Genomic DNA, 27050 nt, shown 5'->3' on the forward strand with positions numbered 1-27050 from the left:
GTCAATACGATGTGTTTCTTTAACTTCGGTTTCAGTGGTCACTGCATATGCGGCCACTAATTCTCCTGTACTTGTTCTCATACATGAACCATCCACATAAAGTGTCAGGTCTGGATTTGTCAATGGAACATCTGTCAAGTCTCGTCGGGGCTTTGTTACTGCATTAATGATCTCTATGCAATCATGCGGGGCTGGATCTGTCATACTTGTAGGTAACAGTGTTGCGGGGTTCAGAATGCTGCAGCGTCTGATTTCTATGTGTGGCTGGAATAGCGTTAATTCATAACCTGTCAGTCGTGCTATGGTCAAGTGCTGAGTCTGGGTTCTATTTAAAAGAACTTCTACAGAATGTGGAACTTGTACTGTTAACTGATGGCCTAGAACAATTGAATCGCTCTGTCTAATTGCTAGTGCTGTTGCTGCTACTGACTTTAAGCACGCAGGGAGTGCCTGGGCTACTGAATCCAATGTACTTGAAAAATAAGCGCAAGGCTTATGTGAACCTGCTTGATCTTGAGTGAGGACAGACAATGCTGTACCATCACGTTCTGTAACAAAAAGTGTAAACGGTTTGCTGTAACATGGTGTCGCTAAAACTGGTGCTTGGCATAATGCTTTCTTTAATTCCTCAAAGGCTAGTGTATGTTCCTGAGTCCAAGGGAGGGCAGTCGAAGTCGCTGCCTCCTGCGTCGTTAACTGGATGAGTGGTTTAGCTAGAAATGCATATTGAGGAATCCATTGTCTGCAGTACGAGGTGAGGCCTATGAAGGCCCGCACTTCCTTTTGTGTCTGGGGTCGTGGCATATTTACAATTAACTGAATGCGATCGGGAGTGAGCTGTCTCCCCACTTTGGACAGCAAGTGACCCAAGTATACAACTTGCTGAACACAGAATTGTAGCTTCGAAGGAGACACCTTGTGTCCCTTGTCTGCCAGGTAATGTAAAACTGTCAATGATGCTTGTTCACATTCGGGCTCACTTCGTGCGGTGATCAGTAGATCATCGACGTATTGCAGTAAAGCGGTGTTAACTGGCATTTGAATACAATCTAGTTGTCTTTTCAGTGCTTGACTATAGATGCTGGGGCTTTCCGTGAATCCTTGAGGTGCGCGGGAAAATTTGAAACTTCGTCCATTTAAACTGAATCCGAAGAGATATTGGCTCTCCGGATCAATGGGTACACTGAAGAAAGCGTTCTTGAGATCAATTACAGTAAAGAACGTTGCTTCTGAATCAATAGCTGTCAATAGGGAAGAGATATCGGGGACCACAGGGTACTGTGGTACAATACATTTATTCAGCTCTCGAAGATCAATCACCAGCCGATATACTGGCGGTGCATTGGGATCAGTACGTTTAAGAATTGGAATGATGGGTGAATTACAGATATTGGAGTCGGTCTCTACGACCACTCCTTGGGCAATGAGCTCTTCAATGATTTCCAGTAAAGCCACTACAGCATCAGGCGGTAACTTGTATTGTCTGATTCGGGGTAGAACAACTCCTGTCTTGAGTGTAACACTGTATGGTGTGATATGCATACAACCTACATCAGTTGGGCCTTTAGCCCACAAGTAATCTGGTACATTTTTCAATCTGACATCGAATTCTCGCAACACATAATGACCCTTGAAATCCCGTAGAAAGAGTCTAACTCCCTCCGGGGAACAGCAGATTATAGCTCCTAGAGCCTTCAGTGTTTTAATTCCTAACAGATTTTCTGGGCATGAGTTCGTAAGTAACAAATCTGTAACTCGTGATAATGGACCCACAGCCAATGGTACTGGTTCCGATACTTCATTTACAAAAGGCTGTCCTGAAAAACCAAGGGAAACATTCTGTGAGCCTGAGAGGGGTGCCCCTGGGACTTCATTATGGCTGATTGTGGTGCGGCTTGCCCCTGTGTCAATTAAAAACTTTCTGTCTTTTCCCAATACTTGACTGTGTACATAAGGACCTTCTTGATCTACAGGAATTTCAATAAGAGGCAAGCCAAATTCCCTCTCTAGGCTGTTTCATGTATATCGGGGGTAATCTGGATATGCAGATTGGGCATACTGGTACATCTGTTGTGAAACTTGCTGAGTCGCGGCAATGGGCTGTGGTACTGCTACTGTCTGTGCTGTATGAGATGGGGCGTGCATAGGCTGTGTATTCTGCATGTGCTGTGCATTCTGTGAGGTCTGTTGCTGGACCTGATCTTGTCTAGGTGGATGCGGTCTTTCTTTAGTTTTCCCTGTTGCTATGTTATGTTTCAGAACTGGACATTCATGAACGTAGTGACCTGGCTGCTTGCAATAATTGCACGTTCCCTTAACGGGAGCTGTAGTGTGACTTGTCTGGGTCCAACCCTTTCTTTGACCGTCGGCTGGGACCGTCTGAGCTACTAACATTTTCATCTTTGTGTCTTTCATACGTTTCTGTTCTTGATCCTGTTCTTCTCTAATTCTATTCTGATGGTATTGTAACATTTGTAACATCTGGGATGGCGTATTTGCCTGCCAAGTACTTTCAACTTTGTACACTCTGTTTTTAACTAATGTTAGGGAGTTCTCGACTAATTTTGATACAAAAAGGTGCGGATATGATTCGCTACTTGGTTTTAGGCCACTATTAATAATGAAACATTTCTCGAATCTTGAATAGAAGTCACTAGTATCTTCATCATGTTTCTGTTTACAGGACGAGATGGCGTCCCAATCTTCCTTTCTAGTTGTCAATAATCTTGGCAGAACCTGTACTATTAAACCTGGTAATGCTTTAGTTCTGTCCCCAAGGCCTACCCCTGGGACACGTTTGCTTTCTTCGTCTTCTATTTCTGCCCACACAATCTTTTTCTCTCCCACCTCCCATTCCTTTTCTTTTAGTTTCTCGTAGATGCCCGTGGGCAGCAGTACCTTTAACATTTTCATAATATCATCATACGTGTAATCCCCCATCAGTAACATGTCTTTAAGCTCTCTGTGAAAACCTGCAGGGTCTTTATCATGGCTCGGGACTAGTTTCTTCATTTCTAACAGTTCTAACTTAGTCAGTGGCGTGTGTACATATACACGTTTCAAGGCATGATCCGCACCCATAACTGGGTGTACTTCTCGTAAAGGGTTCTGGCTTTCAATGCCACTCCCGCATTGCATGTGGTACATTTTCCTTTCTGGAGGCGGGGCCGGAACATATTCAGGGCTTATGAAAGTGTTATATTTATGTCGTTGTTCTAGAATTATTTGTATTAACTTGGTACTGAAACCTCTCCATCTATCCATGAGTAGTGCTTCTAATGTTTCGTGTAAGGGACCTGGATCGGAATGTTGGTTTCTGTATTTCGTGAGGAGGTGCTGTATCATGTATACACCTGCTAATTTCTGTTCGTCTGGGGAAAGGTTCAGAAATGTCTGTGCTAAGGTGTCATCATTGTATATGTCTGGATTTTCGGCCCATAATATGGCTGACCGGGCTAGTTCTTGTTCATCCATCGAATTGAGTACATGGTACCCCATTCTTTCTCGTAGTCTTTTATCAGTCTCCTGGAACTGATGTTCAGAAGAGTTCGGATTTGTTAAAGCAGAGAGAAAAACTCTCTTGCTTTCTGGACGGATGCCTTTCCTAAGGTAAGTTCCCTTACCTACATACGCTATAGTATCTGGAGTCCTTTCTAGTTCTTCAAGTTCTTCTTCCTCCTCGGAGGAAGCTTTTTCTTTCTGGTGTACTGTTATCACTGCTTTTCTAATTTTCTTGTACATACTGGCTATGCAAGTCCCCTTGTCATGTTTTCCTTCAGCTATATTTTGACCCCACTTGTTCAGTGCATCTAATTCACTTTGATCTGTTCCAGGCCTGTCTCGTTCTCTTATTAGACAATTTATGAAAAATCGTAGTATCTGTGCTTGAACGTCAACTTTCTGTTTCTCCATGGCATCCTTGATACTGTCACGGTCTTTCCCTGTCTGAACAAACTCATATATTCTATCTAGACGATCCTTCATTCCTACATAGCATAGCAAGATATCAGTAGCAGATCTTAACCGTAGTGATGCCAATATCATTAGATCGTCTTTTCCGGGTACTGGATCATATCTGCAAACTGAAATGTTTTCTTTTAATGCATCAAGGCGGGGTGACCTGAACGTGAGAGGACTCTGCATGTCCCTGAGATTGAATCTGGGTGTTAATGGCGGGGTCCGAAGACCCGCGGTCGCACCTCCTGAAGCGGATGCTTGGGCATTATCTCCCTGTGGAGTCTGTATCTGAACTTGAATTTGTCGGTTTGTAGGATCAGGTAGACGTTGTTTCGGTAGGTCAATTTTGGGTGCGGGAAGTGGCGGGGCTGGCGGAACGGGGGAGGTCTGTCGCGGTACCGGCGGAACATGATCTGGGGGCGGAGTGCCACCCCCGTCCCTGTCAGTAGGCAAGGCACGAACAGGCAGATTGGTGTAAGCCGGTGCTACGTCCTCTAGATAAGAATTTAGGAATATGTCTTTAGTAGTCTTATGCATTACTTTAGTTGGAACTAATGGTGGCGGTAGGTTTTTCGGTATTTCTGATAGGGCCTCAGATGAACCCTCAGCCGCGAGATACATACCGTTTACGAGATTGGTTCGGGCACGGTCTATTTGTTCTGTTTTTACTCGAATCCCTTCAGTAACTAACTCGTTTTCTTGTGCCTTGTCTGATTCTTTAAGTCTGTCCTCTCTACGGAGTGCTTTCTCAGCACGCTTATGTGATTCCTTACGCCAAAATTCTATGGCGTCTTTCTGAGATTGTCTAGCTTTCTTTTTCCATAATACTTCTTCTACCTTCATGATGCACTCGGCATCCCATGTTCCGGTAACAGGCCATCTGTGTCTTTCGTCTAGGTGTTTAGTATAGTCGGCCCATAAGTCTAGATATAATATGGCATCTATGCCGTGTTTGTGGTACATAAAGTTGCCTGGAGTGTCCCTAGGGGGAATAGGAATTTCTTCCTCTAGTATCCCTTTCCTAGTTCCTATCTGCTTTAGCTTCTTGAAAAACGGCATCTTGTTTACTTATTACTGAATGCTCAATCCTTACTACCTAATACTGGATACAACTAGTTTATACAAGAAACACAATAATGCACATTAAAACGGTCACATTCATACCACGACATTAATCACATGAAAAGACATTTGAGACATAGATGACTACCCTCTATACTGGATGTACTGCTCAACAGTACAGATACACTGCTGTAACAGTGCAGGAATTCAGAAATTCAGAATACTAGATATACTGCTAAACAGTACAGATACACTGCCTAAAAACAGTGCAGACCGGACTTGTGTACCCAAACCCGTCTAGATACGTCCCAGCAATGGTACTCACCGGGAAGCACGGAAACAGAAGGCCTCGGAAAACTCGACTGGACTGGACTCGACTCGGCTCGACTTCGGAGAAACTTCGGAAAACTTCGGAAAAACTGGTGGGCCTCTTGACACCTCGGACCTTGCTTCTTTCGGCTAGGCTCTGGTCGGGATCCTCCGCACTCCTCACCGCCTCGTCTGGGCACTGATCGCAGTCTTCGTCACCTCCGTGGGTCAGAGGGAGATGCAGGAAATCCTGCCGGTACGCGTAGGTTCCATCTAACTGATGGCAGGGGACATAGCTTGCAACGCACCAACCGGCGCGTGAGGTGGGGGAGGGGTCCCTATTCGGGCGCCAAAATGACGTAAATATATAATTTACTCTCTTAATTTCTATGCAGGTAAGTACTTAATCAATAATAACTCAATCGGAAAGAAAGAAACCAGAGTCCGTGGTGTTAGAGTTTCTAAGGGGTTTTATTCCTCAAAAAGGAATAGTCATGACCAAGATATCATGTTCTTCCCACCACTGGGGTGGAAGAAGGGATAGTAAGAGCGCGCCCTTTTTATTGACAGTACATAGCTTATATACTTAATTCATGTCATAAGAAAAATGGTATAGTAGGCGTAACAGCTGAGAGAAGACAAGATAACAGTATACACGTGTTACTAGTACGTAATCAGAAGGCGTGGACTAGGCGTGAACTGGAGGTGTGTGCGAAAAAACGTCACAGATGGGTGTCACAAAGGGGTGGCACTAACAGAAATGTTGCAATGTCAGCAGAAATCGGAGGCTTGGATGCGCGCGCAGCTGCATGACGTGTGATTGACGTGGAACTGGAGGGTGCAGGAACTTGACATTTACACTAACGGAAAGAGACAGAAGTCTGGCATGTCAGATCAACTTGTACTTCTATCATATCTGATATCTGATGTTTGGGAACCATATTATCTGGACGGAAAGGTCTCTAGGGCAGAAGCTATTCTATACTGACGGTGAATGCGTGTATATGCGCCTGAGTGTCTGCATGAGAAGCGTGGTGGCACGGGGCCTTCCATGAAAGCATGGTAACAGAAGCTATGAATTACTTGCCCTGAGACAGGTCGGCCCTTTGGCTCTGCAGCTGGGGAGGATGTTTACTGAAGCTAGTAGGCAGGAATGTATTTTCGAGGAGCGGAACAGATACCTCGAAGGTTATAGTCAGTCTTGGCAGAAAGCAGGCTGAGCTGAGCGCGAGGGGCCGCGCTGGAAGTAAGTCAGAGTTCACGGGTACAGATGCAGCCTGGGCAGAGGCTGTCAGAGTCAAAAGCCAGAAAAGAGGCTCGATGGCAGAAATTCAGGGCCTACTCCGCCAGAGCAGGAAAACATGTAAAGTACACTACAAAAAGACGGTGGCATAGCATACTTAGGAACGGACTATTCAACCCATTCAGGGTGGATCTGAAAGAGGACATATTAACGCTGGACGCAAATGTATTTGCGTCTTCATAGCTGACACAGGAGGGAAGTTACATGCACTTTAAGCTGGTACATGGAGTCGGTGGGGTACGCGCTAGGGAACACAACTTGACCATAAAATTTATATTTCCTCAACTCAATGGATGATGTTTTCCGTTACGGTCTCGTCCCAGCCAACCACTTCGGCGGCCGAGCGGTAAATAATAATATTACATTTTATGCGCAGGCTGAGGGCCCGACCAGGTCACTTACTGCACTCACTGCCCAGCCACAATGTGCACTCTGCCACAGGCTGAGGCAGCTGCTCGCCACTCGAGTCGAGTCCTCTGGGCCCCCCGGGCGCGGCCGCTCACAGGCCTTTGATCAAAGCTCAGCTGACTGTCACCGGCTCAGCTGTGGCCAGGTCATCAAGGTGAGGCTGGGCAGGCAGCAGTGTTGCGGCGCAGCTGCCCGCCGCAAATTAATCGATTCTTTCCCCCTTTTGCACGGCGGCGGGCGGCCATGAGACTCAAGTCTGTCTCTCGTGCTGCCTGCTGCTCACTCGGATTCCCCGCCACTTCTGCCAGCCTACTTCCTCTTCCAGTCGTGACGGCACATCCGAATTAAAATCCCGGCCCCCATGATGCCACAACGGTGATTGATAGCTTTGCTATCGAGTCTGCTAAGAGAGGGCAGCCCTCCCTCCCCCTGCATTGTCAGATGAGTAAACCCCGAGCCTCCGGCGCCGCATTCAGTTTCGAGGGCAGAGTGCAGATACATTGTAGCACTCTCAGCCACTCCGAAAGGATGAGAGCAGTTAACTATTTAGGAACTCGGGATCAGGCAGCACAGCACGTCTCGAGCAGCAGTGAGAGCGCTGGCACAGGCGCCGCTGGTGGCGCGCCTGGCACTGGTGGCAAAATGCGTGACAATGCATTTTAGTGCGGTGATGCGGATCACCGCACTGAAATGCGTGAGTTTCACACCCGTTGCGTGACGCTTGGCAGGACTGCCCTACTGATCACTCTGGGGCCCCTGCTGCTCACTCTGGGGCCTCCTGCTGCTCACTCTGGGGCCCCCCGCTGCTCACTTCGGCCCCCTCCCGCTGCTCACTCTTGGGCCCCTGCTGCTCACTCTGGGGCCCCTGCTGCTCACTATGGGGTTCCTGCTGCTCAATCTGGGGTCCCATGCTGCTCACTCTGGGGCCCCTGGACATCCTGACTTTGCAGCCGTCCCTGTCTCTCCTTTTTACTGATAACGCGGGGGCCCGAGCCGGGGCCCTCTCATTGTCTGCAGGTAGGGGCCAGCTGCCTTCATCCGGGGCCCAGGAGAAGCACCCGGGACCCAGGAGAGGCACCAGTGACCGGGAAAGACACAACCGTGACCCAGGAGACAGTGCTTAATTTAAAAAAAAAAAGTGCTAGGGTTCTGGTCAGGAGGGCACTGCGGTTTGCACTATACATTGCCACTGCTTATGATAATTACAACACAACGACTAACCATTGTCATATGGATACTTCGTTACATATATTGCGTTAAGTTAGCATGAGTGTATTACATGTCTAACAGCCATTTCTCCTTCGGCTTCAGTTTTGCACACAACACCTACTTGTTGTTGTCGCTTTCAGCCTAGAAGCGGCGATGTGATTTATTTGAGAATAATATGTTATTACTATGATATCAGTTTTGCTTGGTACACTCGGTACAACTGTCTGCACACTGAGAGCTGCACACTCTAAGAATAACCTAACACAAGGTTGCTGGGAGGCCTGATCCTCGCACCACATTAGACATAACACTAATAATGTTGCTGCCAACATTGGGCTCTACGCGGGTTTAAGATAGAGTTACAGGGAATGAATCAACACACTTGATGCTGCGCATGAAGAGAGCTGGTAGCTGTTGATGTGATCTACTCCTACTGACATTTAGAGGTATGGGCCCGCCCTGCTAGAACCCTAATGAGACCTTCTTAGATATAATATAATATGCTAAATAGGGTGCGCAAAATATAGGTGATACAGATTTCTATAGATTTTGCATTGTAACATGCTATCACCTTTTGCTTACTATGGATTAGTGACTATGCTGATAACTCTGATTTCTATAATATGCATTTTGGTATTATACAAGATACTGCGTTTGAGAACCTTGCATTGAATAATAAATATTTCAAACTTGCACGTGTGTTCTTTGACTCTCAGTTTTGGTTTGAAATGATTATATAACAAAAGAGTGTTCATGTGTTCCACGATTCCTGAGGTATTCTAAAGATCATGTTCTGGTTTGTCTAAGACATTGATCATTTCATAATGATCAATGAGACACTGTAGCTAGCTCGGTAAGGGGATTTCTGATACTGAGGTGAGTTTTGGATCATCCTAACTCACTGAGGTTCTAGATCTCTATGCACAGTTCTGTGGGAGAACGGAAACCCTGCTACATGGCGCCCGTACGTTGTTGGCCTTATATCATGACACTCGAGTAGTATATCATTCAAACCTTAACCCCTTCATTCCCGTTTCCGGAAAACGGTAGTGTCGGAAAAACCTACCTGTTTTTGAAATAGGTCTTTTCAAGCTTGAATTCTTCTAAAACGGTTTCTTTGACTTGCTACCCAGTTGTGCTACAAAGTGTTCTTTGTCTTTTTTCTCTTCCTGTGCTAAAATGGCCGTGGACATCCCGCAGCATAGCCGCATTGCGGTGCGTGACCACTTGAGGGCTTATAATGTCCCTGTGGAAGGCTTGGCTGTGGTTCTGGTGGTGAGTGCGGAACATGCTTACCCGTACGAACTGTTTTATTCGTGGGTGACATTTCCGGCAGTGGACGCTAATTCTGGTGTGTTCCATTCATACACTGCCTCCGCTGTACCGGTTGCTTATGCTCCGTACAGGGCACTGGAAGTACCTATAGATGTTTGGCAGCACGGAGTTTGGTTTGGTGGCGCCCTACCCCATTCTTTGACCACTCCGAGGTTAGGTCCTTTGTCCATTCCGGGCACAAATTGGCCCGCTTTGGGTGGATTTACTCCTCACCCTAATCGCGCCACTTGCAATGTGGGTGACCTGCGGCGTCTTCATGAAGTCGCGGTTGAAGTGATTAGGGCGCTTGTTCATTACATTGGTCGTAATGTTCAAGGCGCAGCCCCTGCGGGTGCGCAGCTTCGAGCGGAACAGGCTGGTTTGAAAATCAGTCCTGTCATGGTGAATTCCGTAATGGGCAAGAAGCCCCAGGATAAGGATGATTTTCCTTTCTGGCTTGCCGAGAAATTCGACCAGCTGGAGGCTGTGTTTCCTAATACGACTCCTGGTGAAAAACACCGGATTCTTACACTTAGTTTACCGAAAGATTTAGCCCCTGAACTTGTTGACTGTGAAACATGGGGTAAGACTTTTGCAGCGGTTTATTCGAGGTGCTATGGCACCCCGTCTGTGTCCAACCTGTCTGCGGTCCTTAAACGTGTTCAAGATGATCACGGACCAGAGTCGGCGGTTGAATTGGGTATGCGCCTGTGTGGCTCCTTTGATGTAGTTTGCGATCTAATCCTTGCGAATGTCAAGGGGGATGCAGTGAACTTTCAGGTGGCCAACGCTCTGGCGTTAGTTCCCGTGGCCGAGAAACCCCGTGAGTTAGCAAGGATTATTGTGGCGGCATATAAAATGGTTGGCCGCACTTCCAAGGGTGTAAAGGCTTTTTCTGAGAAGGAGAAGAAACAGCCCCAGGGACAGTCTTCGGAAACGGGTGGACAACACAAGTACAAAAAACAAAATTGGCCAAAAAAGCAGAATCAGGGTAAGCAGCAACAACAACAGCAACAGACACAGGTTTCTAGTCCTGCGCCTTCGCTGCCTGCGCAGTCGGATCGAGTTTATGATTTGCGCGATGATTAAATCGCCTGAGAGGTTTCAGGCTTCTGACCAACGCTCTCCTCGTTCCTTTCAGGACTCATCGGCTCCGTCAACCGGTGGTGGAGGGGGCGGCAGGGGCAGGGGTGGCCAGCAAGGACGTGGTCAGCCCCGCCCGCGAGGTGAAGGAGATCAGCGGGACGACTCTACGCCCAAGAGACCGCAGTTTGCCAAGAAGAAGGTCGCAGCCTTAACGGTGCATCGATATGCCCCAGATAGTGAGAACGCGGCTTCGGAATCTGACGTGGGCTCTGACCTTGCTGGACAGCGCGGCGGAGATTACCTTAGTGAGAGAGGCCCTCCGTCCACTGTTGAAGGTGACAGCGACTGACACTTATGTTGTGATTGAAACGGCTGATACACATGTTGCTCCCCCTGAACGTCTTTTTGAAATTGTCCTGTTAATAGAAGGTGACATGCAGCGAACTGTAAAAGGGGTATTTTGGGAAAATCTTTCATCTACGTATGACATTTTGCTTTCGGAGGCTGACTGGCCCCCACCTTTTGTTCTCGCAGCTCCGCGATGGGAGGAGGTGATCCTCCCCAGTTTCGCGCACACTGTATCGAGAGTGGAAGCGCTGCATTTTGCAGAAGAGTGGGCTCTGGCGCTTGCGCCGGCTGTGTACCGAAATCAGTGTGGCTGGGATAAATTGTCCCCTAGCCATGAGATTCCTTTACGGTCTCAGCCGCAGCCACAACCTCAGTATCCCATACGGCGTGAAGCTAAAGCTTCTGTCGCGGCTATCCTTGAACAATTGGAATATCAAGGTGTAATTGAAACGTGTGTGTCACCAATGAATAACCCCCTTTTTACTGTGAACAAGCCGGACGGCTCATATCGTCTGGTTTTGGATTATAGGCATTTGAACTCGCATTGCCGTAACTGTGCAGTACAGAATACTCACGGCTCTGCCCTAGTGAATAGTCTTGAGCGTAAACGATTCAAAACCACGCTTGACATTTCCAATGGTTTTTATGCACACAGATTAGATGGTCTAAGTTCCCAATGGACCAGTTTTACGTGTGGCGGTGTCCAAAAAATGTTTAAACGACTCCCAATGGGCTATAAGAATAGTCCTGGAGTGTTTTCCGCCCGCATAGTCTCTCTATTGGAGAGCTTCGATCCAGTTGCTTGTTCTTATGTGGATGACATTTATCTCACAGACGACGAACTTTGGAAGCATCTGTGTCGAGTAAACAGCATAATTTGTAACTTTGCAGACATGGGTTACAAGTTTAACTTTGCAAAATCACACATTGCGGAGTACACAGTGTTGTTTCTGGGTTATGAACTTAACCACGAAGGAAAGGGGTTGGCTCCTCACTTCCTGGAGAAGTGCGCGCAGTTGCGCTCTCCGACAACGCTGAAAAAATTACAGTCTTTACTGGGTTTTTTAAATTACGGGAGGACTTACATTCCGGAATATGCCCAGCGTATCAAGCCTTTGTATGCTTTGATACAACCATCCTTTTCCAAATCATGCTGGCTGCCTGAGCATTCGGCGATTCTGCAGTCACTGCAGGCTAATTTGCTCGCTTCTGACTACTTACAGACTCGTGATAACCAGACCAACCTAGTGATAAGAATTATCCCTGGGGCGGTGGGTTTCACGTACCTGACTTTTAATGGAGGGGATACAGTACCTATTGCTTATAAGTCACACTTGTACACTTCGGCTGAACTGCGTTTTTCCACTGTGGAGAAAGTTTTAACGGCTGTACAGATGGCAATTCTTAAAGAACGAGCCCTGTCACAAGGAAGACGCATGTTGGTTGTTACCCCGTGTCCTGCCTTGGAGGCAGTCACGAAAGCCAGTGTACCAAATTCCAAAGCTTTGCACCCTCGGTGGATTCAGTGGGCTACATCCTTGACATCCCAGGATGTCACGTTTATTTTTGACGCCACTTTACGGTCGCAGGAGTATTTACAGTATGAATTTGTTCATCCTGCTCCTTTAGCGATGCGGCCGTTGGAGGATTTCCATTGTATCATTTACACTGACGGTTCGGCGCAGGTTGCGCATGGCTCTAAACATGCCTACGTTTCCGCATGCGCCATTGTGGTGGGTGCCATGGTGAACGATGAGTTCAAGTCCAGTGTCGTGCACACGCAGACACTTGGGGACTGCACCGCACAATTAGCAGAGCTTCGTGCTCTGATGCTCGCGTTGGAGTACGCTGATCCTAGTGTGACGACTTTAATCGTAAGTGATTCTTACTACTGTGTCCAGTCTTACAATGAGAACTTGTTCTTTTGGATTCAGAATGATTTTCGTGATTCCAAAGGTAGCACAATAAAACATAAAATGATCTGGGTCCGGGTGGCGGAACTTAAAGAGAAGCTGCCGCTCATGTTTGTTATTCATACTCTCGGCCATCAGCGCGTGGGGGTCCACGCTTTTGGTAATTCGCTTGCTGATGAAGCTGCGAAGTCTGCGGTATCAAAATACTTAGTTGCAGCAGTCACGAGGTCCAAAAGCAAAATAGATGATGACATCTTGGCGGCCGTTGCTGCCACCGAGAAGGGAGGTAAATATCCTGCGGGGTTCCCTTCGAAGTACACATACCACTTAAGTCCAGATAAGGTTCCTTATGTGAAAATTCCTGATGTTGGCGAACGTCTAGTTCCCAACTCGGATCGCAGGGCTTCTCTGATTACAGCGGCTCATGAAGGTGTGGCGTCTGCGCATGCGGGCGTCTCAGCTACTGTAACTCAGCTACAACAGAGGTTCTGGTGGCGGGGACTGTACAAACAGACGCGCGATTATGTCCTTCAATGTGACATTTGCCAGCAAATTAAGCCTTCGACTGCTGCGCGTCCGCCTCAGACACAGTTGTACATCTCTAATAAACCGCTTGGGTGCGTTTATTTGGATCACTGCGGTCCTTTTTCTTCTGATACTGCGTATAAGTACATCTTAGTTGCAGTTGATTCATGCACACGCTTTGTGTGGGTATGGCCACATCGAAGCGCTGATTCACGGACTGTCATTAAGGATTTGCGCGTCTTTGTGGGAATTTTTGCCTGTGGTACCTTCCATTCGGATCAGGGTCCGGCTTTCGCCTCTAAGGCGTATAAGGATGCTATGGTTGCGTTGGGGGTCCAAGTCAAATTTTCGAGTCCCTACAGGCCCGAGGGCAATAGTGTAGTTGAACGAATGAACCGCGACTTAAAGCAATCTTTGACAGCTCGAGTTATAGGCACTGGTAGAAACTGGCTGGCCCACCTCATGACGTGCAGCGTGCGCTTAATAATCTCCCTAGAAGGTCTCTGGGTGGGCGGACCCCATACGAAATGCTCTTTGGTATCAAGATGTATGTTCCTGACCTCGACGGTCTAGACTGCAAGGCCCAGGCCGCGGCCTTTGACGTAGATGAACATTGCAATGTTTTACAGGATCTACAAAAGACCAGAGACAGTCTTGCTAAGGAACACTTGCCCTCCACGTCGGATGATGCGTTGAAGATCCCGGTAGTTGGCTGGCTACCCCAAGTTGGAGAACTGGTTCGAGAGAAGATCGATAACAAGAAAGAGTTTGGTCCCTCATATTGTGCACCGGTTCGGGTTCTTGGAGTGAAGGGTACAAGAACAGTCATTTTACCACCACTTCCAGGTCGTAAGGAAAACAGATTTATCTCAATTGACAATGTCAAGACACACAGGGTGGCCGATTCTTCATAGCATGACACCGGCTGTATCCTGTCCTTCCATGGTGAGGCATTCTGTGCTGGCGATTACATCTGGTGCAGAACAGGAGGTGTCCCTCGAGATGCCTGCAATATCCCGTCCTTTATTAAATACTATTCCTGTTACTAACATTGATGAGCTGACCTATGCATATCCTGCTGATTTATCAATGCCTGATTTACAAGCTCGTTTGGCTAACCAGTCCAGATTCTCTTTTGACTCTGATTCGGAACTTTCAAAGAAACCATTGACTATTGCGAAATATACCACTTTATTTAAAAAACATTTTTTAATTCCCCCTTGGACATATGTTTGGCTGATACTATTTTCATTTTATCTTTTTATGTCAATTGGTTTTGTGTTTTATTTTTTCCGCCTGATCGATGGCCATTATGTCAAAGAAAGAACAGGAATTCGGTACCTTAATGGAACATTGGCCCCTCTTTCCTCCTCACATTCAGCACACAGGCTTAAACGAGACTTAAATACAGTAGAAATTACTGCTTGGCCTGTCCTTGATGGGATTGTGTGGGATGCGGTTAGGTTTCAGATTCATGGCCCCATAGAAGTTATTAATGTTCCAAATGTGCTTAGAGTAAACATGGGGGATGTGATTAAACAAAATATTCGTTCTGATGATTGGGATCTTCAGGCCGTAGAAGCATTGTTCTCTGATTTGAAATATTATGCAGCTTTTGATGCTGAGGATTTGTACTTAGATTCTGTTAATTATGGTGATTTGTTTTGCTTTCAACATTATGGAAATCATTTCTTACACAAAACAAATTCCAGGAGGGTTCCTGTGAATTACACACAGTGGGAACATTGTCCTGCTCCTTTACAAGGGAGCTCTAGTACGTTTCTGGGAAAATACACTTATTTTACAGACTTTAATCAATCGAATCCTGAGTCGTTTTATTTTAAAGTGACACAGAAATTCATGTCCAAAGTTAGACTTACCGATACAAAATTGCTGTATTCGAAGTCCTTTCTAGACAGGTTAGCTATAGATGGCTATGAGTTGTGGAAGGAGGTTATTGACCTTAAATCGGTTTGGGGTACCAAAGATTGGCAGGTACAAGGCACTGAGGCTTTGCATCGTGCATGTCTCATCCCGAATCACATGTTGTTTTTAAATTCTACCATTTCCCAGACAACATGCTTTGGATTGGCTACATCTAAAAGATTAAATGCACCAACTATCCCTGAATTGGAAGAATATTCAGGTTGGAATAATTTCACTACTTAATCCATTAGTGAGATACAAGCACTATTGCACAATTCCTCCTTTAATATTACCAGTTTTGATCCGGAGGGGTGGCTTTTGTGGCAAAGAAGCTCTGATTCTTGCCAACGTCGTTTTTTGGGTTTGTCTGAAGGTTTTACACAAATCAGGCCAGATCCCCGTTTTGAGACAGATCACACTGTTACTACTTATTCAGTGGGCAAACTGTGTCAGAACTGGTTACAACATTCCACATTGGCTGCAGTTAAACTGCATCTGTCCCAGTTGAATGAGAATATAGAGCTGAATGATTTTATAAAAGGCCCGGCTAAGGGTAGGTCTAAACGCTGGATTTATGCTGTGTACAATGAGATTTGGAAATCTTCACAGATTGAGGCAGCTAAACGCCTGAGAGCTATTGATCAAGCGAATTTGGAAAAAGTGCTTGCAGTGGTCGATAACAGTATTAACATGCTTTCTTCCAGAATTTACACGTTGGATAATATTGTTTCTTCTGTTGTTGATATTGTGCATGATGAAGTGTCCACGTTATACCATGGTCAGAATCAATTACGCTCTGTAATGCAGTTTGCTTGGACCCTACAGACACTTAAATCTGGTCGAGTTCCCTGGAGCTCATTGAACGTTTCGTCCCTTTTTGCCCCTTTTAATTTGACTGAAAAGCAACGCATGCTTTCAATGCGTGATGCATCATTTTCTATGTTACATATTGAGAGGCTAGAATCCTTACCTTTCTCTGTTGCTGAAACCACTACTGCCACGTGGCTTATTCATGGATTAATTACATTACCATTTCCCTTATACAAATGTACTAATTGTATGCAGTATATTGCTATAGGACGATATGAACCACTAGGCAATGCATTCCTCCATGAGGCATGGTCATTACCATACACATACAGATGTCTCCATCTGGCCACGGATTCCAACCTTGGAAGCGAAGTTCAATGGTTTAAGCAGAATAAGGGCCCTTTTGTCTCAAAAACAAGTGACCCTGAGTTCGGCCCGGGAAAATTATGTCCTTCAAATAGCTAACACACGCACAGAGGTGCAGGCGCTTTTAAATACTGATTTGCCGTTTCATTTCTGTGAGCTGGTGCACCAGATCTTTAATGCATCTTCCACGACTGGGCTTGCACATTTTTTTAAATTGGTTAGCAGTGGCCTCGTGACTACATTTGAAAAAGTTTTTGGTATCATTCCCACGTTTTTCCACTCTAATTTTTCGAGTTTGTTTGGTGGACTACCTGTTTTACTGGCTGTAGCCGCGGGCATTTTGTTGATGTTTTTCTTCATAAAACATGGATGCCCATCCTGCGCAAGAAGCCGTTCAACGCCTCCTGACACTGTGCCGTAATCGGATGCTCAATTACTATGGATCATTGCCGCTTGCAGCATTAAGCACGGCTTATAGATTGTCATTTCGGTTCACCGACTTTACGTGTGTCCAACCTGTGTTTCACTGCCTGAGCTGCGAGTTCGATTGGGCCATTGATTTGTGCCTATGCTTGAGGACTGCTCCCGACGTCGATTTTGATCAGCTAATGCGTCCCGTGGTGGCTCACGAGCTGATTTGTTCTGGTGAAAGAGTTATGGCCTTGGCAGCGATAAATGGAGTACTGGGCCAATGGGAGATCTCTGCATCGGCGCATGCCTTTCTGACACACAGCGTTCTGGTGAACCCACCGAGTTGTCCTCTGACGTTACAGGAGGATCCGATGCTGGAGGAGCACGTATGTTCTTTCCCATTGCTGAATTGGATTGCTGAACTATTTTCGGATGATGGCAGTGATTTCATACTGGAGGCTGTTGCAACTTACTTTGCATATACTGTCCAATCGTGACATGCCTGGGAGGATTGCTTTGTTATGGAATATGACTTTCCCCTTGCTGGATTGGAGAGATGAACTGTGCTCAAATGATGGAGAGTTCAATCTCTGGAGAAGTGTGGCTCACTGGTTAGAGCAGGCAGACCCTGAAGCAGAGGTCAGACCCGGGACCAGGGTTCAATTCCCGACGCAGCAGGGTCTTGAGCTCAAATGTCCATGGACTCGATAATTCTCGCTTCGGTGCCTGACCTAATCATGGGTTCACACTCTGCAACTCTGGGCATTAAGCTTGCTTAATCTCCACAACGGCCCCCCGCGGCGGGATGCCTGGCTTTCACCTTGGGGATGCCCTGTAGGGGCTATCTCACAGGGAAAAGCCAGGATGGGTTCCCAAGGCAAGCGCGGAGATACCCCTTCGGGGTCGATTCTGGCGCTATATAAGAAACATAATAATAATAATAATAATCATGTGATGTCGCTGAAAATAACGTCAATGTGGCACATGACTTTGGATATCGGATAAGTGCCTTGTTTATTCTCTTACAGACATTTAAACTAATGCGACCTGGTCCTACATTTCATATTTTTGAGACCTGACGAATAACTTTTGGTTCGAAAGTTTTGTTTTTATTTTTAGATTTGAGGCCACTGTAGGCATTCATACATATTCATTCATACATATTTTTTAGCTTATTTTAGCTCAAGATTATTGAACTTTGCTTTCATTTTTATGTATCTGATTGAGTATTGCCTTTTCCCTTATGTTTGACGGTGCTCGGATCAATGGGGGGGTGTCATATGGATACTTCGTTACATATATTGCGTTAAGTTAGCATGAGTGTATTACATGTTTAAACAGCCATTTTTCCTTCGGCTTCAGTTTTGCACACGACACCTACTTGTTGTTGTTGCCTTCAACCTAGAAGCGGTGATGTGATTTATTTGAGAATAATATGTTATTACTATGCTATCAGCTTTGCCTGGTACACTTGGTACAACTGTCTGCACACTGAGAGCTGCACACTCTAGGAATAACCTAACACAAGGTTGCTGGGAGGCCTGATCCTCGCACCACATTAGACATAACACAAATAATGTTGATGCCAACATTTTGGGCTCTACGCGGGTTTAAGATAGAGTTACAGGGAATGAACGCGGACACTTGGTGCTGCGCATGAAGAGAGCTGGTAGCTGTTGATGTGATCTACTCCTACTGACATTTAGAGGTATGGGTCCGCCCTGCTAAAGCCCGAATGAGACCTTCTTAGATATAAAATAATATGCTAAATAGGGTGCGCGAAATATAGGTGATATAGATTTCTATAGATTTTGCATTGTAACATGCTATCACCTTTTGCTTACTATGGATTAGTGACTATGCTGCTAACTCTGATTTTTATAATCTGCATTTTGGTATTATACAAGATACTGCGTTTGAGAACCTTGCATTGAATAATAAATATTTCAAACTTGCACGTGTGTTCTTTGACTCTCAGTTTTGGTTTGAAATGATTATATAACGAAAGAGTGTTCATGTGTTCCACGATTCCTGAGGTATTCTAAAGATCATGTTCTGGTTTGTCTAAGACATGGATCATTTCATAATGATCCATGAGACACTGTAGCTAGCTAGGTAAGGGGATTTCTGACACTGAGATGAGTTTTGGATCATCCTAACTCACTGAGGTTCTAGATCTCTATGCACAGTTCTGTGGGAGAACGGAAACCCTGCTACAGCCTGTCCAGGGGTGCAGAGGAGGTAAGGCCTGTCCAGGGGTGCAGAGGAGGTGAGGCCTGTCCAGGGGGCAGAGGAGGAGAGGCCTGTCCATGGGTGCAGAGGAGGTGAGGCCTGTCCATGGGTGCAGAGGAGGTGATGCTTTTCTGGTGGGGGGTTAGAGAAGAGGGCTGTTCTGTGGTGTGGTGCCGTGCAGAGGAAGTGAGGCCTGTCAGGGAAGGGAGGTGCTGCAGGCGAGGCCTGTCCAAGGTAGTGCAGAGGAGGTGAGGCCTGTCCAGAGTTCGGGGGTGCAGAGGAAGTGAGGCCTGTCTAGTGGGGTGCAGAGGAGGTTAGGAATGTCCAAGGGGGGCAAAGGAGGTGAGGTCTGTCCAGGGGTATAGAACAGGTGGGGCCTGTCCTGGGAGCTGCATTGTAGGTGAGGCCTGTCCAGGGGGATGCAGTGGAGGGGGGGCCTGTCCAGGGGGGTGCAGTGGAGGGGAGGTCTGCCCAGGGGTGCAAACAATGCGAGGCCTGTCCAGGGGTGCAGAGGAGGTGAGGCCTGTCCAGGACTGCAGAGGAGGTGAAACCGGTCCAGGGGTGCAGAGGAGGTAAGGCCTGTTCTGTCCAGGGGGGTGCAGCCTAGGTGAGACCTGTCCGCATGGTACAGAGAAGGTGAGACCTGTGGAGAGGGGGTGAGGGGCAAATGAGGCGAGACCTGTGGAGAGGGGGGAGGGGCAGAGGAGGTGAGACCTGTCCTGTCGGGGGGAGGTTAGAAGAGGTGAAGCCTGTCCAGGGGGAGGCACAAAGAAGGTGAGGCCTGTCCAGCGGGTGCAGTGGAGGGGAGGACTGTCCATGGGATGTAGAGGTGGTGAGGCCTGTTTGGAGGTAGGTGCAGAGGAGGCGAGACCTGTCGGGGGGATGCAGAGGAAGCAAGGCCTGTCCAGGGGCCTCACAGGAGGTGAGTGAGGCCTGTCTAGGGGGGTGTAGAGGAGGTGAGGCCTGTCCAGGGGGGTATAGAGATGGTGAGGCCTGTCCTGTGCTTGGGTGGTTCAAAGGAGGTGGGGTCTCTCCAGGAGGGATGCAGTGGAGATGAGGCCTGTAAGTCCAGGCGGGGTCGAGAGCTGAGTTTAAGTTTGTTAATTGTTGTCCCAAGAGATTTGTGGAATGAGTGTAAGTTGCTTGTAAACTGGCCAATTGAAGAGCCACAGAGTGAAGCGCCTCAAAATATTTTATTATATAGTACAAGAGATTAATGCAGAGTTGCAGACAATATTGCAAAGGCAAAGACCGGCTAAAAGAGGGTGCATCTTTTAGTGTTGCATCCAGAGCTTAGTTCACATATCCAGCAAAATGTGAGGGGCTGCAGACTAACATTCCGGAAGAGATTTTGTTTTACGCAAAGTTCTGTAGTGAGAATTTTGTTTCTAAGCAGAAAAATATCAAAGAAAAAATAATGAGCGCTCAGACAAAAAATCTGCAGTGAATCCTCCTGTAGGCCAGCAGCCCTATCTGATCATGGAGCACTAGATGTCTTTTTGGACCACTGCGGCTAATTCCTGCACTATGTGCTTGCAGGCCGTGGCCTCCAGTTTCCTCTGACTTGGCAGTCAGCTCCAGAGAGACTAATCCGTGCCCGGGCCCCTCATTCATTGGCACCTGGTGATTCTTACAGCGTTACAGTTCATATCTCATTCCCCTTAATGGATTTTGTCATTTTAGTGTCATTTTGTTCAATACATTTTACTTTATTTTTCTATTTCGGTTTGGGTTTTTTATTGTTTTGCATTTTGACTTTTACTTGTTTGGTTTTTGCATAAATGTTTTACATATTACCTTAAGTTAAGCCTGCCTGTTCGGTGCTTAGGTACCAGGGGGTTGATACTAGGTTAATTGAATGGCTTTGAAAGTTCACTCTGACAACGGTTGTGATTGTTGCTCATCTACCACAAATAATAATTCAGTTTCTTACAGAAACGATCTGAAATTATCTGCAAAACAGGCAGTTGATAACCTACCAGGGTTGAAGCACCCTGTGGACAAATTGGAATATGGGACGAGTATTGTGTGGCAATAGAACCTCTAAAAAAAATTCAGCTTGCAGATGAACCAAGAATCACGCTTGAATGTCACTTTTAAAAACAAGATAGCCAGGAAAGTGTGAGGAATATATTGCAGCTATTTGCATTTTGACACCCCAAGCAAATTTGAGAACAGAGTGGATGTATGTAGCAGAGACGAGTCTCTTCACCCAATGTGAGTGGTGAGATCCGCTTTGCTGATCTGCCTGAAGTTATGATGCTGCTGACAGTAGCGTGCCTGCTAAAAGCGTGACTGTGGGAACTATAAAGCCAAATAAGAGAAAGTTATCTTCTGACACCACAGTCTTCATGACTGAGACCAGTAACACTGAAGACTCTGAGACTCACAGCAGTAATTTCTCCTTTCAGAGCGTTATTGCTGCAGATGGAGTGAAGCCAAGAAGTAAGCACATTACTAAGGTACCAACAAAGTTTAATATTTTTCAATCATATTAACTGTTTCTCTTTTGCAGCTTTTGGAAATGCATTTTCTAGTTTTGTTGCTTTTTGTTTCGTTTTTTCTTGTAGGCTGTTACCTTTGGTTTAAAGGGAAAGATGATGTAGTGTGTGACCTTCATGCTGCAGTTTGCATTTCATTACCATCATTTGCTTACCCTGGAGAATCTCCAGGGTGTAGGAGTTTTGCTGTTCCAAAGTTCTTTCTTCAGCTTCTGGGCAGTTGTCGCTCTGTGGCGATCTGTGGTCCTGTTTCTCTGCTCTTCTTGTAGTAGCTCCTATCAGAGCTGCATCCTCCCGTCAACGATAATAAGATGCCAGGCATCACCCAGCATACAACACAGCCTATGTTGGGCTAAGTTCATCTGCTTGGCGCAGTTAAAGCGAGGATAAAGTTCTTCAGACCCATCCGGCTGTGAATGTAACCTATGGGATTAAGATGAAATGTAGAGCTTACCTCCTTCCTGAGTGGCTGCAGTCTGCTGTGTGTAGACCCGATAGCTGGCAGCACCCTGGAGTATGTATGTATAAATCAGATTATGTTGGAAGGGACCTGCAATATAGTGACAGGCAGCACCCTGCCAACCAGTAGGATTTCTCATCGTATTTTATTTCCTGACACATTAATGGTGATAGTCTTTTAACTGGCAGAAGAACAACACTGACCATACATTTCCTGGCACCGTCTTTAAAATGACGTACACATTAGGAATGGCATTTCGTTCTGCTGGAATAATAACACAAGTTATCTTGCAATCTATGTGTTAGACCTGGCACCTTGGCGTGAGTCTCCCTTCCACTTTTTGCTGATGTGCCTCCGATGTTTTGCTGTTTTTCCGATACTCAGGGCACTGCGCCACGGCTGATCCGTGCCGCAGTGCAAGTGCTCCCTACTGTAAATTGTACATGCGATTGGTATCCATGATTGGTTCTTTGGATTTACTGTTAGTCCCTAGTAAAGTGCACAAGAGAGTGCCGGGGCTTGTAGATGCCAATACTGCTGGTGGGCCTGCAGCGCTGGTTGCGCCACCCACCGAAGCAGCCGTAAAGATGTGTCTGGGAACTGCGACCGCAGAACCCGCGTGCGGTCTCGTACTGTCACGCTAGCTGGGCAAGTGTCCCCACTTGCCAGCACCGACCCTTCCCTTGACTACATGTGAGTCACCCCTATGGTAGGCCTGCGGGCAGGGTGCGTTGTAGGTGTAAGGTAGGACAAGCCAGATGTGCGTGGCATGTCCTAGTAGTGACTTACAACGAAGACCGTATTTCACTATTGAAGGTTACCTGCTCCATTAGGCCAGACTGAGCTGCGAGGATTATTACACCCTATAATCCCCGCAGGCTCAAGGAGCATGGTAGCGAGTCATGTTTAGTATGCCTGAACTCAGGATGATAAGATATTTCTTGTAGTCAAGTTTATTTTAGTATCCTGGGTTTGCAAATGCTACTTTTAGAAAGTCTATAAATCGAGGGGTTTTGTCCTACGGGTCCTGGCTGGACAATTTAACATTAAAGAAGAAAAAGTGCCAGGGCTCGATTTTTGAACCACCAAACTTATTTATTTAGCTGGTGTAAACCTTCATTGCTTAGTTTCTAGAAGGTATGCAATCGTCATTATTTCAACATTTCAAAATTATTTACACATTTCAGAAATATACAGAGAGAGAAAAAAAATCCCTTCTACTGGGGATACAATGTAAACAACATTTCATACATTTCAAGTATTACAGTATGTTTAAACAAAAAATAAATCAAAAAAAGTTCAGAAACAGTTACACATTCATTGTTTCGTGGAAACAGAATTAAATCATGTACACCAAAAAAAGTTGTGGTATGCTAGTTTTGCGATTATATTGCCCTATACTATTTTGCGTCTTTTTTCAACAGCCAAATAGCCGACGCGTTTCCAAACCCTTCTTATGGTCAATGGGGTTCTTCCTCAGGGCTGGGCTGTGTACCTATGGTGTAAAAATTGGGGACATTTAATATCTCCTTTTCCTAAAATTCTAAATTAGCTTCAGATGCAGGCGAAGCTTGTGAGGTTTTTACCTTATTTCACGGTATCTCTTTTATCAAGGATTGGGCATCGAGTGAGCTTGGATTTTACACCAACACCTAAACAGAGGTAAGGATTGGCGATTATAATAGATATGTGTGTCTTGCACTTCCAGTTGCAAACGTGGTTCTCAGTAAAAAATGTGCGGGCACTTACGTGGATTTTGTTGGTTGGGTGGTTCACTGACTCAGACTGCTCTTTAAAGTAGTTTATTGCGCGTTCCCCGGTCAAGTCATTCTGCGAGGTTTAAAAATTAACAATCAATCCCGGTCTGGCATGTCTTTGTGTTCTACTAAGATTTAAACGTGCATTTTGCTTACTTGGGAGGAGTGCGGCAGACTGCCCTGGCCTTTCTCTTTTCCAAATCGATTGGCGGTTGTATTTCAGTACTGGTTCTGTGAAAAAGTTAAAAGCGGTTTCTAAAATTTGCTCAGCGGTAATATCAGCCAGTTCTTAAACTCTTAGTGCGCTAAGCGTCCTACCTTAGTCAGAGGGTGTCTAGCTGCGCTCGGGATTCTGTGCGGTCGCGCTGTTCTCGCTCGATGTGTGGAGTGTCTAATGAATTTTGTTAACCCGGTAGAACGCAATTTCCTGTTTATGTATGCTGCTGGGTGTTGTGGGATTTGTAGTCCTACTGTCTATAGGCATCTTCCGTGTTATATAACGTGATGCTGTGGGATTTTGGGGATAAAGTGCCAAAGCGCATTAGTTATAGTCTCTTGAATAGTGTATTTCTCTGCAACAGTGGGGTTCACAGGGGACTCATTGATACGATCTTTGTAGTTCCGACATTTCATTCAGGCTATCCATCACACAATTAAATTTTAAAATTAAATACGCTTCCTGTTTGAGTAGCATGGCATCGATGTTCCCTCCTCTGGGAGGAACTTTCATCGCTTGTAATACAGTCCACACAATGAAAACGATTTTAAGTGGACTGTATTACAAGCGATGAAAGTTCCTCCCAGAGGAGGGAACATCGATGCCATGCTACTCAAACAGGAAGCGTATTTAATTTTAAAATTTAATTGTGTGATGGATGGCCTGAATGAAATGTCGGAACTACAAAGATCGTATCAATGAGTCCCCTGTGAACCCCACTGTTGCAGAGAAATACACTATTCAAGAGACTATAACTAATGCGCTTTGGCACTTTATCCCCAAAATCCCACAGCATCACGTTATATAACACGGAAGATGCCTATAGACAGTAGGACTACAAATCCCACAACACCCAGCAGCATACATAAACAGGAAATTGCGTTCTACCGGGTTAACAAAATTAATTAGACACTCCACACATCGAGCGAGAACAGCGCGACCGCACAGAATCCCGAGCGCAGCTAGACACCCTCTGACTAAGGTAGGACGCTTAGCGCACTAAGAGTTTAAGAACTGGCTGATATTACCGCTGAGCAAATTTTAGACACCGCTTTTAACTTTTTCACAGAACCAGTACTGAAATACAACCGCCAATCGATTTGGAAAATAGAAAGGCCAGGGCAGTCTGCCGCACTCCTCCCAAGTAAGCAAAATGCACGTTTAAATCTTAGTAGAACACAAAGACATGCCAGACCGGGATTGATTGTTAATTTTTAAACCTCGCAGAATGACTTGACCGGGGAACGCGCAATAAACTACTTTAAAGAGCAGTCTGAGTCAGTGAACCACCCAACCAACAAAATCCACGTAAGTGCCCGCACATTTTTTACTGAGAACCACGTTTGCAACTGGAAGTGCAAGACACACATATCTATTATAATCGCCAATCCTTACCTCTGTTTAGGTGTTGGTGTAAAATCCAAGCTCACTCGATGCCCAATCCTTGATAAAAGAGATACCGTGAAATAAGGTAAAAACCTCACAAGCTTCGCCTGCATCTGAAGCTAATTTTGAATTTTAGGAAAAGGAGATATTAAATGTCCCCAATTTTTACACCATAGGTACACAGCCCAGCCCTGAGGAAGAACCCCATTGACCATAAGAAGGGTTTAGAAACGCGTCGGCTATTTGGCTGTTGAAAAAAGACGCAAAATAGTATAGGGCAATATAATCGCAAAACTAGCATACCACAACCTTTTTTGGTGTACATGATTTAATTCTGTTTCCACGAAACAATGAATGTGTAACTGTTTCTGAACTTTTTTTGATTTATTTTTTGTTTAAACATACTGTAATACTTGAAATGTATGAAATGTTGTTTACATTGTATCCCCAGTAGAAGGGATTTTTTTTCTCTCTCTGTATATTTCTGAAATGTGTAAATAATTTTGAAATGTTGAAATAATGACGATTGCATACCTTCTAGAAACTAAGCAATGAAGGTTTACACCAGCTAAATAAATAAGTTTGGTGGTTCAAAAATCGAGCCCTGGCACTTTTTCTTCTTTAACTTTTAGAAAGTTAGCATTTGCTTGCTTAACCATTTCAGCCGCCTCTGCTGGTATGTGTATCTGACTGTCTGGGATGTGTGAGTGACAGGGCTGGAGGGATGACAGGTGGTGAATGCGCAGATTACACCTTAGTGGGAGGTAGGAGTGCCTCTTGACTCGAACTGTCACTGTGCTCGGCCACCACAATGCTGGCTCCACCCTCCTGGGGAGCGGCGGATGACTCTGCCGGCCCCTGGCCCAGGAAGGGCGAAGCCCCCATCAACAAGGTACTCTGGCCACCCCTGTCCAGACAATGCTGGCTCCACCTCCTGTGGGGCGTCTGATGCGCCTGCCCCTCACACTGAAAGCAGAAGCAGGAGTACACCCGCCGGGGTACTCCAGAACTGAGAGTGGCTATGCAAAGGCCCCCCTGGCCTGCGAGAACAAAAGAATTGGCCTATAAAAGAAGGAGCCCTGCTCCTTGAAAATTAGATCCGGTTTGGGCCACAGAAGGACTCTGCCCTACGAGAAGGACCGTGAAAGACAAGGAAGGGTGCTGACTCTTGCCTGTGTCTAGGTGCCTTGCTGCTGAAGGAGAGGAAGAAGAAAAGACTACGAAAAGACTTTTGCTCTACTTGTGCCAAACTCTGCTAAAGAGATCTCCAAGGGCTTGCAACTGAACTTGCCCCCTGACCAGCGTCCCAGGACCAGTGGACGCTACCCCCTTGGAAGAAAGCGACTGCGGGTGCTGACCATCGCCGCAGTATCGACAGAGGAATCTCCTCTAAGGCATCAACGTCATCCCGACCACCGTGACCGGGGCCGAAAGCAACAGCGAGAGCAAAGTAAGGACCAGCCGCCGCTGGCCCGAACACCGTGACGGCAACTGCACCGGGAGCCCGAGAGCAAAGGGAAGGAGGACCCGTCCGGTCCGAGCTCTCGAGG

The 27050-nt window shown here is 46.2% G+C and overlaps 1 long non-coding RNA gene across 1 annotated transcript in view; it reads left to right on the forward strand.

The window, feature by feature from the left end:
* The window catches only part of LOC147737163 (uncharacterized), a 68588-nt gene that overhangs the window by 19583 nt on the left and 21955 nt on the right, over positions 1-27050 (forward strand). Inside the window, exon 2 of the long non-coding RNA XR_015295537.1 lies at positions 21591-21641. This is a non-coding gene — a long non-coding RNA (uncharacterized LOC147737163). The remainder of the gene's footprint in view (positions 1-21590; positions 21642-27050) is intronic.

This window comes from Lissotriton vulgaris, chromosome 1_1 (genome assembly GCF_964263255.1).
Source record: "Lissotriton vulgaris chromosome 1_1, aLisVul1.2, whole genome shotgun sequence".
Taxonomy (NCBI): domain Eukaryota; kingdom Metazoa; phylum Chordata; class Amphibia; order Caudata; family Salamandridae; genus Lissotriton; species Lissotriton vulgaris.